The 11656-nt window shown below is 44.2% G+C and overlaps 1 pseudogene; it reads right to left on the reverse strand.

Moving 5' to 3' along the window:
* Positions 1-302: 302 nt before the first annotated feature.
* LOC142565085 (U2 spliceosomal RNA) lies at positions 303-483 on the reverse strand (annotated as a pseudogene).
* Between the last annotated feature and the right edge of the window lie 11173 nt (positions 484-11656).

The following is an 11656-nucleotide window of genomic DNA, read 5'->3' on the forward strand; positions in this document are numbered from 1 at the left end:
CTGATAAGACGAACTTCTGATAAGACCAACAAATTATCATGGCCCCTTCGAGTTCGTTTTAAAGGGAGTCTACTGTGCGTTAATTTTCATAAAATCATTATCTACAATCTGTACCGCGATTCTAAACGCCTATGCTCATATTTGGTTTCAAGTTAACTACATGTGTAATATTATTTTGAACTATCCGTTTATTGGCAAACCCCGTGTGCGGGTATTTGTCGCTAACTACTAGTCTATACACCAAAGCATGTAGTTTTTTTTTTCAGGGAAGTTGTTCATTGCTAGGGTTCCGTGCATTTTTGTTGTGCATGTGCGAGAAGAACGATAGTGCAATATCGGGCCGAACCGCGGCATGTGGAGAAGCAGGCTTCAAGCACTCCGCCAACTTGCAAAATTAAAATTAATATCTTGGGTTCAAATAGAACCCGTATCTTATATTAAGCTGATAAGAACAGACACTACACTTCGACCCGTGTCGGCCATGTCTGCGTTCGCCCCGCCCTCTCTTTGTCGGCGTTCCGAGCACTTGCGTACCTACTTTCCTTTCTTTCCGCTCTCCCGCGGGGGCGGTCTTCTCGCAACGTCACCCATGTCTAGTTTCCTCCGTCTCCTCGGGGTGGCGGTCCCATCGTCTTAGCGAATATATATAAAAATCACGGTAAATGAGTTCGTACCATTCTTGAAAATTCTTTGTCACCTCTGTGTCGTGTGCTAAACAGCTTCGCTGGTCCTCCACCTTCACAAAGTGCAAAGAGCTCACGATTTGCTCTTGTATTGTGGTCGCAAAGCATGGCTCAACCCCGCGAGGTGGATTGGCGGTACAGAAGGCGATGAAAACTCTTGTGTCACTCACGAGCCTTCGTCTTCGTGGCGTCATTCATTTTAAGCGTGAAGTGTGCCGAACTGCCCGGCTTTCTCGTCACTTATACCCATAGGCATTGCAGTTCGTCACGTATATTAGTGTCTTCCACTGCAACGAACACTAGTAGCACGTGCCCGCTAACTCATCCCTGATCCATGAGCATGCACTCAACACAACCTTCTCAGTACACTGGCGTAAATCGCACGCTTGCAAACATTCACGAAGTCTTTTCTTTTCAGGATGGCCACCTGGTTGTCACCGTCAAGTTGGAGGATGGAGACCAAATCCTGGAGTGCGCATCGTTCCCAATGACCATTGATTTGGACTAGAGGAATCGTACGCACAAAAACAAGAAATTATGATTCGTGCATTTTTATACACTGCTTCCAAATTCCTGCAGAGGGTTAACAGCATTCGTAAATAAACGACGTGAGTGGTAATAAAAGAACATGACTTGCTTCCTTCCTTCTTGCACTGGTGTCTGTTATACTCGCTACTTTGCTATAGGCCGTTGTTCTTTTCTTGGCCTCTCACTGATGATGGTCGTCGTGATGTTCCCTTGTCAGAAGCAAAATAAAAAAAATACGAAGCAAAAGCATCCCCGACAACAGGTATTGCACCTGGAACGTTCACTTTCGAAAAGTTAAGCTGTAAATAAAGTGGTAGCCCTAAACGCACCATTGCCTTCACATGGCAATGGTTGCTGTACGTGGTACAATTGGTGTGAAAGTAGTAAAATGAGAGAGTAACGAGATGAACGATATTAACTAGTTTAGGCTGGCAGCTATAAATACAATACATATCTTCCATTGACCCCATTCTCTTCCATTCTTTTTGTTTTTGCTAATATTCAATGACTGGCACGCTACATGAAACCATTATCTTGCGAGCCGGTAACCGGGAGGGAAGAATGTAAATTTAATAGAACCAAATGTAGGAGATTCTTCAAAAATGCGGCTTATCTGTGCGTTCACAAGGAGCATTGTGCGTTCACATGATGCTTGCTGGCCATGCTCCTTGCTTCACTCAACCTCGCGTATACCGCGCGACAATTTCGTAGCTGCTTCATATGTTCACCTTAGCGCTTCCACCGGGCAGATAATTACACATATATTTAGTGTCTCTTGTTGAACATATTACAGAAAACATATAACACCACTAAATGAACGGTGTCGGTAAGATATTGAAACAATGGGTTGCCTTCCGGTCAGTTGCCGTTTAAGTGGACGTTCGCCATGCGGTCTTCATATGCTGTAATCGTTGCGTCTCAAGAGCGGGCAACAAGGTTTTCTGTAGGGTCTAGAGCTGAGGTCTCAAACACGCAGTCTCTCTCTGGTGCGGCCCGCATGCCCCCACTGAACAGCGCACCCACTCTTTCTCCTCCGATTGTGCTTCTTCTCGTTTCCTGAATCACCCAACTGTCAGTGCTCCCGTAATTAATAAAGTAAACGTAGCACTCCTCACGCCAGAAAACTACAGCAATCGGCGATGGAATAGCCAGCCCAGACAGCCCTTTCAATGCAATAACAGCACGCTAAAACTATTGCGTGAGACTAAACGTGACCATGGTCATCCTTCTGCATGAAAATAAGTGCAGATATGATACGACTTTCTGCCAACTACATGTAGTAATATGAGCGGGAAAGGCGCATGTCCAGGTGGACATGCGCAGATGCGACGCCCTGCATCACATGCACTCTTTTGCAAACTATCGTTTCCTTGAATCGCCTTACACCCACACTGGTCAATCGCCGTGCAGTGTCAACCATGGCTGCCTCTTCCATGTGTTGACAAATAATTTCTGTGTAATTGCAGGCAGGTGCTGCGAAATGAGAGAGGGGGGTCTGAAAAGTGGGAAATAAAGGGTGAAAGCAGACACGTCCAATATGCTAGAAAATTGATTACCTAATATAGGCCTTGCATATCGCGTTCTGAAAGGGAAATTGCAAAAAAAAAACAGATTGATAGACTCTTTCTCGTATTACCAGATTCCAGGTAATACGAGAAAGAAGTGATCCCACATGGTGGAAACTGGATACGTCTTGTGGGTGAGAAGAATTACCATATGAACCCGAAAAAGGCAAAATTGCTTCCTCGTGGCAAGAACAGTCGGAAATGCCACTACAAATAGTTTGCATTCAGGTGGAAAACTGATCACGCTGGTAGGCGTTCATGTAGAAGTTTGCGTAGCGCTCACAGTTGGACGAAGGACAAGGAAAGTACACAGGACGTGCGTGGGCTCTCAATTGATATTTATTTGAAAACAGGCGTAGAAAGGGAACTAACGGTGCATAATTAAAGCGCTTGTCTTCGTGTGTTTCCGAACAAAAGTCAGTCGAGACTCAGCGCATGTCCCTTGTACTTTTTACATCCTTTGTCCAACTGACAGCGCTGCACAAACTTGAACATGACCATCGGAACTAAAGAGATCTCATGCGCCTTTCAGTTAACTAAGAAAAGAAGTTTACAAGGAATGATAGGCCTCAGAGCGAGAAGTTGTGGTTTATGCTTGAGTGGCCTACTAGAGGGATGGATCTCTAATAGAGAAGTAGGAAAAGATCTGGTGCAAGGTTAGCTTTCTTCCCTGGCCTAGAAAGGCCTTTCCATCTAAATATACGGCAACTAACCTCGAGATTTTCCAGGGAAAATAAAGCACCAGTAAACAGTGCCTGGCAGACCTAAGAAATGTTCAAGAAAGTCAAGCACTTACCTGTTTTTGATTCCTTGGTAAAAATGGTACACTAGGCGGTTTCACAACTTTCTGTCAGCGTTTGAATAAGATCAGTCTTCGCTTAATAAACGCAATGACGTCGTGGCGGATATTTCAGCAGAGAAACAAGACTGGTAAGCAAACCATAAGCACTTGGTTCCTCGCACAAAGTCACAATAATAAAGCAATGAAGCCTGATAGCAGCACTGGAGGAAATATTTGCAGTGGCAAGGGGGCTTGTGCATCAGACAGGATATATGCCACGCGAATTGTAAGCTATTCTAAATGATAAAATTGAATGGCCTGATGGTTAAATGGCCAACCCAGTGATTTTTCGATGTCCCGTACAACGTCATTCCTAGGATCTGCCAAAAAATCTGTCTAGAAAGAAAACAGAAATATGAAGTCAGAAGAAAAATTGCTGTAAAATGTGTTTCATCAGAGAATCTAAATGAATGAGTACAGATTTGTAAACATCAATAATGTTTTCAGTGGAAAAGGTACCAATGAAGACAAAAAACGCGTTGAACATGGGCTGACAGCGGTGAGTCAGCAATGAAGAAACAGTTCAGAAAAGGCGCTTTTCAAGCTAGATCAAAGTGGAATATATTAGAGAAAATTATGAGGGAATAATTTTATAGTTTGGTCAGCCAACGAAGAGAAACCATAGCCATGTACGAAACGACAACTCAAGTTTGCTTCAAAAGTAAACCAGATATCCTAATTAAGCACAGCAAGACAAAGTTGAAGAAGATTGCGATAACAACAATTTCGCGAATAAGTTAGTGATACGAGAGCAAAGTGGATGAAACATCGAAATAATCTGTCAAAAACAGCCACGCTCTCTTGAATAGTACCTGGGCCAAGTCTACACTGGGTTGTTCAGGCCCGAAGTGAAGGCTATATTCAATCATCCCCACGTTTCTTCCACTCTCTCAATTGAGCTGCTAATCTACTCCTCGGAGACCTGCTCTAATTTCTTGTAGCGCAGACACAATTACTCGCACACAGAAAACACACGAGGCAACACATAGCTTTCCCTGTTGTCTCGTGTGCTTTCCGGGTCTGTGTCGTTGTGGGTGCGACTCTACTAGTTAGACGATGACCCATTAGTGAGTACATATAGGTATCCTCAGCGGAGACCTGACTCGCCCATGCCCCTCAATAGCACAAGGATACTTTACCAGCCGATGGTCCAGTAAGTCTACACTTTTCATTGCAAGGGCTATAAAAGTTTTCTTTCTTTTTTTGCAATCGGGATCCAGCAAGCAGCCGCCGCTGTGGCTTCGCGGCTATGGCGTTGCGCTGTTAAGCACTAGATGACGGGATCAAATTCCGGCCGCGGCGGCGACATTTCAATGGGGGCGAAATGCAATACGCCCATGTACTCTGCGTCGCAGTCACATTGAAGACCCCCTGGTGGTCAAAATTAATCCGGAGTCCCCCGCTATGACATGCCTCATGATCGAATCAGTGTTTTGGCTCACAAAGCCCTAGAGTTCAATTCTGCAAGACTGTCTCATGCGTACAACTTACTATCTTGGCCTCGAGGTGTTAAGAACTTGTTGCGACGCTTCATTTCCTAAACTAAATTGACCATTACAGGCTCCTTAACAAGTCTCGACAACATATTATTTTTCGCACTGGCACATTTCATACGTGAGAGCTGCTTTATAAGAAGCCTATCCCTGCATGGATGGCTTGAAGTCTTAGGTTTACCCGTGGCTATTTTGTAATACTATGATGTATTGAATTCACAGCCATGCTGCCACTTCCGCATTAGGTGCACGGATTCACGAGTTCACGTATTTCTTTTTCTTAGGAGGTCTCACAAACGGTGTTTCACAATTATGGAATCTCCGCATGCAATCAGTCTCATTATATTCTAATTTTGTCATCAGTGATGACCAGAGCGCACGAATAAAGATAGAATTTGTCAACTGATCCATGATAAGACAAAGAAAAAGAAACAGGCCTACCGAGCAATTATTTTATAAATGATTACTATGGCACTTAAATGGCTCCAGCACCCTATGACTGAGTCACCCGGGCTGTGCAAACACTCTTTAATTCATCTTCTTCAAGGTTAACAAACACACACCATAAATAACAAATATAAACAGATTTTATGAGATTTATGTTAAAAAAGCGAAATAAATGTTCAGGGACTCGTCAATGCCTCTGCCAACGACATGTAATCCGTGCAGCAATCTGTCCTCAGCTGGGGCTTGGACTTCAACTTCGGTTCCAGCCCGAGCACAAGAAAAATGGCTTGCGCCGTTGAGTGCGCTGTACGCCATGTTGAGCCTCACATACGGGACGAAGCGCATTCACGAGCTGTCGGCACGCTCACAAAACTATCGCGAGTGAAAACGACTACAACCGCAGAACACTAGAAACTGGCTCTTAAAATGATTCAGCTGAATTATACTTCACCTGTCCCTCTAGTGCGCCTGATCGCGATACAGCGCACTCTACCCCACCCCGCCCCTCCCCGTTCCCAATTCCCATCTTAGTGCGCACTTAATCACGTGGCCTCCAACACTGCGCTCAAGGGAGCACGTCGCGCATCAAAGGCCGTCCTTTTCGGCTCAACCTCGTGCGCTTTACCTCGCGTACACAGGATACGCTGCGCGGGACGTCATATTATCGCCCTTGGACTTTGTGCTGGACTTCACGCCGACGTGGACGGCGACGCAGAAGACAACTCGCCTCGAGTGCCCCTTTAATGTCTATAGCAATAAAATGCATGCCCCTGGCCAGACGACATTTGGTCGAGCCCTGGATTGTTTTCTCAATGCGTCGCCCACTACATCCATAATGCATTTCTAAAACGGCAAAATGTGAGACAGGCTTACACATTCGGAAGGCAAATGGATGTTCGTCAAGTGTCACGAATCCTTGGGAAGATCCCGTATCGAGTGTACAATACTATCAATGCATTTTTACATCCGGGATGTGTGTGTGTGTGTGTGTGTGTGTGTGTGTGTGTGTGTGTGTGTGTGTGTGTGTGTGTGTGTGTGTGCGTGCGTGCGCGCGCGCGCGCGCGAGACAATGGTGCGTGTGTGTGTGTGCTTTCTGCCATGGCTTGCATTTTGCCTTTGTTGTTACGGTGTTCATATTTACAAACCGTTTCTTTGCGAGTTTTTTTCTCACTCTCCTCCGTATGCTTAATGGGTAACACCAAAAGAAACTCCCAATCATAAAGTACAGGGCATGCTGCGTTCGCCTGAGCCCATATCTAGTGTGTTATCAAGCACAATATTTTTGGGAGTACTTGTTCCGTCGTGTCGCTACCAGGCAGGATAAAAGCATTAATCACCAGTTGGAGCTTCTCGCCACAGTTTTTTCCAGATAGTTGACCTCCTTTCTTAAAGTATAATGTTTTCTTTTAACTTGCCATTTCATGAATGTAATCATGATAATGATGATAGACTGATTTTATTGTTGCTAAGGAAGCCTTCAGTAAAGTGTCCCGTGACACGATATTGTGGCAGTTCGCGGTAGACAGCATCAACGTGCTAATTTTAAAAGAGCTGTCCTGTGCATGGCACTATACAGTTTAAAAAATACGGCTTGTTTATATGGCCCAGGTAATTCTTTGATCTTGCACGATTAGGTATCTGCACCGGTTTTATGCACAAAAAATGTACGCAGTACCTTCGTTCCCTTTCAAGAGAGAGCCGGTGCTTTGACCTCATCTTGATTTATTTTGCTGTCCGTTCGGGGAAGGGGGGGGGGTACATAAATCTTGGCTGTAACATGGGAAAGCTGCGTCGTTCAGCATGTCTACGAACTATCACAGGAGCGACGGATGTGGATGGTGCGACAGTAAACTGCAACTAAAAACTTTAACTCTACACGTGTGCTCCGTTGAATATAAAAAAAAACATACTTCCCGGCCTACACCTGCCCCTGCTTTCCCAATAAAAGAATCCTGAGAGAAAAAGACCACTGGCTCAATAAATTTTCCGACAAATGCTTGCGTTCCAGCGATAAAAGAACCTAAGAGAGCAAGTAGCTCTTTGACGGAAAGTTTCTGAAATTTCATAGTCCCAAGGTGCACTGGAAAGTGGTCTTCGAACTATTTCAGTTGAAACTGACGTATAGATATCCGCAACCACTGCGTTTAAGAGCGAATTCTGTGCTAATAATTGATATGCCATAGGCATTACTTCACAAAAATCAAGGAGCTTAAATACTAGGATTACTACACACCTTCATGGGTAGTTCATGGGATATAGTTACTGTAACCGTAGCTCTTATGCGACGCAGACAAAAAAAAACGTGGGCACCGTCCTTGTAGTTTTTTCTAGTACACGTCGCATAAGTATTATACGTTACAGTAAAGTACTATGCGTCACAGCATAAACGCGATGCGTGACAGTATGCATCACGTCACATAAGCGATAGAGCTAATGCTTACAGTCACCTCTTTTTCCTTCTTCGCAGTCATACACGTTGCGGAAGATTCCGTCCGTTGACCTAATATTATTTGTGAGGTTAGGCCTCTGGACGATAACCTGTCACATTTTTTTCGCATTTACATATCGTAAAGGCAACTCATATAATTCCGAAGAAAAAGAAGATGCGAAAACATTTTCTAAAACAAAAACTTCGGTGTATGTTGCCCTTTTAATAACGAAATTTTCACTTTCTTCGCGCAGACACATCGGAAACTGATTTCTGATATCAACTTGCAAAATTTGCCGCTTACTTACTGATTTCATGTAATGATTTTAGCTATGTTGCAACGTTACCACAATAGACATACCAGCGACAGTTTTAAAATTTCTCGGTGGAATAACTTCAATGTTACTGATGACATATGACAGCTCAGTCACAACATTGCTTGCTTTGGAACAGCTAATCATTATAGACGGTGCCTATTGTCATGCTTTATGCACACGCAGTGACCTACGACTAAGTCGTTTAGCTTAAGAAACTCGACTTGACAAACGCTCAACTTGAATACTGGGTTCCAATGAATTGAGGCCAAGGTTCGCTTCCAGGAAATTTCGGGCTTTCGACCCGTCCGTAAATATCCGCCAACAGTTAAAGTGTGAGCCCGCTATCCTGCCTTTAGAGCTCAGTTCCAAAGCAAGTCAACAAAAACGATGGCCGTCGCAACAACCACAATTTCGGTTGTCACCATTGATCTCTACTATAGGGAGCAAAGATCAGTGACTGTCACTATTGCAAGAGGTGAATTTCGTACTTCGTCTTATTTTTAACCGCCATATATGTGAAGTGGGTGCTTAGGCGTAACATTTTCTGTCTACTTATTGTATTGCTAATGGTGGATAATACCCCTGTTACATGGCGCACTTTACATCGGGCTCGAGCCCGATCGGTATCGGATTTCTCTAACCCTAATGGCTCCTTTCTACAGCTTACACAAAAAAAAAGCCAATCGCGACTGTGCAAATAATGTCCAACGTATCCAATCTACACGTAAAACCCCGGTACCAGACTTTTTTACGAAAGCTGCAACTGTAAGCTATCTTAACTATGAAGATTTAGAGTCGTTGCTTAGTTTCGCGATCAATGTCGTATTCCGCTTTCTCTTAACACGGTTAGAACACAAGTATACAATACACAATTAAAAATTTAACTGTAACATAAGCGTTTAGCTATATTATTCAGGCGCAGTGAGGTTAGTTATGGCATGTTTAAAGTGACACTAATTGTACAAATAATACATAACACAACGGTAATGGCGATAGTTATAACACTAGCATAACACAAAATGAACAAATGTAACACACGCGTAAGTTAGATATCCGATGGAATTTCAAGGAGTTTTGGCATGTTTAAACTGACACTCATTCATGATACTAACAATATTATGAGGCGGCTGATTACATTCTCTACAAGTTTTAGGATGAAATGAGTTCGTTTGAGGAGTTATCTTGATAGATGGGACGAAAATACAATGTTCCTGGTTTTTCTTAATGTCGAGAGCATCAGTTATTTCACGTGCTTTTTGATCCGCGTGACTGAAGATGACACGCGTTCCTAAACAAAAAGAGATTTACAGCTTTATGAACGAGCATGTGCTCAGCGCAGTGATGAAGGCTTGCCCTTTCATTTGTTCTTGTTTTGGGGTAACCTGTCGTTAAGGCAGGCGCCAGTCTGCCCAATATTCAATCTTCCAAAAGATAGTGGGATGCCGTCCACAGCGCCACATGAACAGGTAAAAAAAGATTACGATGGTTAATTTAACACATGATCTTCTGTGGCTGGCCCGTTTTTTCCCTATCTACTGCAGCATAGGCCCTTCCAACTTTTCCCCGAGCTGAAGAAACAATATTCACGTCAACACACATTTCAATCTTCATAAGCCAATGCGAAAGCCCGGGAGCGTATGGGATTAGGGCTCATTTCTTTGGCATATTGGTGGGAGTTCTCCGTGGGCCATGTCGAAATGTGGGCACCTCCAGTGATTTCAGCAGCCTAAAGTAGGCGCACAGTAATGTGGAAACCGGGAAGATATTAGTCTTTAGAAGAGCTAGAGGTTTTTGAAGGCTGGGTCCCCATTTTGTCGGGGAAATATTTACCTAAAACAGTATTGAGAGAGTTGTCGGATATACCCTCCTTAACAATCTGGAATGCCCTGAACACTAGCTCAAAAGCGATTTTTTTCGATCGCGGTGAAAATACCGCGGCATACGTATTCCGACTCAAAGTGAGTGAATAAAGTTTATTTAGGAGACCAAACTGTTGAGGCACACAGATGGGCGGCCGCCCTATTCCAGGTAGCCGCGGCCCTGTGCTGATAGCCTGGGCCTGTTCACCAGCCGAAGTTGGTCCTCAGGTTTTGTGCTTGTCGGCTGTGCCTCCCACTGATCTTCTGTTGCTGCTTGGATAGGTGTTGTCCGCGGGTTCTTTTTGCATTCCCAGACCATGTGGTAAAAGGTGTTTGGTGTATTGCAGAATTGGCAGTCACTTGGAAATGTTGAGGGGTACATTGCGTACATTGGTACATTGAATGCCGTGGAGGTAATTGTCCATCTGAAGCCGACGTAGTGTGACGGATTCATTTGTGGTGGCGTATATATCCTCCTGTTCTTCCTGTAATGTTCTAGAATGTTGTAGTATTTTATTTGTATCATTTCATCTTGGTCTGATGGTAGACGGTGTCCTGGTGGGGTTGCCCGGCGTACACGTTCTCGGGTGGCGTGAGCCGCTCGGTTTGCCACCAAGGATTCGTGTCCAGGGGTCCAGACAACGTACGTTTCAAGCACGTCTTGGTTCTTGATAATGTTGAGTGGGTTCTTCCTCCCCGAAAATGTCGGCAGGCTGCCTGCGAGTATATGGTAGAAAACAACATCCAAAAACTGCATGGTATCATCTTTAGGCCATTCACACTTGAAGGTACAGCTAAGACCACACACAGTTAAAGCCGAAGTAAGACTGCACTATAGATCCTTGTTAGAATGTAAAGAGAGGAGATTAGGGACAGAGAGGCAAAATGGTAGATTGCAAAAGATGTAGTGCAGACTGATTAGCTTAAGCAGACTAAGTGACAGTGAGTCACGGCCCTTTCTCGAAGGGATCCTAATAAATCATCACCACCCTCATACATACATGTCTCATACGAGGACGAGACAACTCGACAAAGAAGCACCGGGACGCTTGAGCATGACGCTGAACCAAGTCGTATCGTGTAATGCGCATTGACTCACTATAAAGCCAACCTTAAAGACGCGATGTATGCAATTGAAGTGTACTCTTTCGGTTATGTGTGCAGCTGCTTGTTGTTTTCCGACCGTTTAAGTAGAGTTCCCAGTCGTAAAACTTTCTGGCTGTCCACATTCTGGCTACGTTACCGGAAACAGGAAACCAAGAGATGTTTATGACTTCTGCAGTCATTGCATTTTACCAAGATTGTTTTTACGATGCTGATTGAGTTGCGATTCCTGAATGATACGTGCTTCACGATTTCGCGGTGTATGCATTGTTGTACTATGGAAGGCTCCACGCAACACCCAAATGTGGCCTAACTTGGAACGATTACTTTTAGCGCCGTAAGATGTGTGATTATTTTGAACACTATGCCTCTCCGCGTGTTGAAGGAAAAT

This window comes from Dermacentor variabilis, chromosome 11 (genome assembly GCF_050947875.1).
Source record: "Dermacentor variabilis isolate Ectoservices chromosome 11, ASM5094787v1, whole genome shotgun sequence".
In the NCBI taxonomy this organism is placed as follows: Eukaryota; Metazoa; Arthropoda; class Arachnida; order Ixodida; family Ixodidae; genus Dermacentor; species Dermacentor variabilis.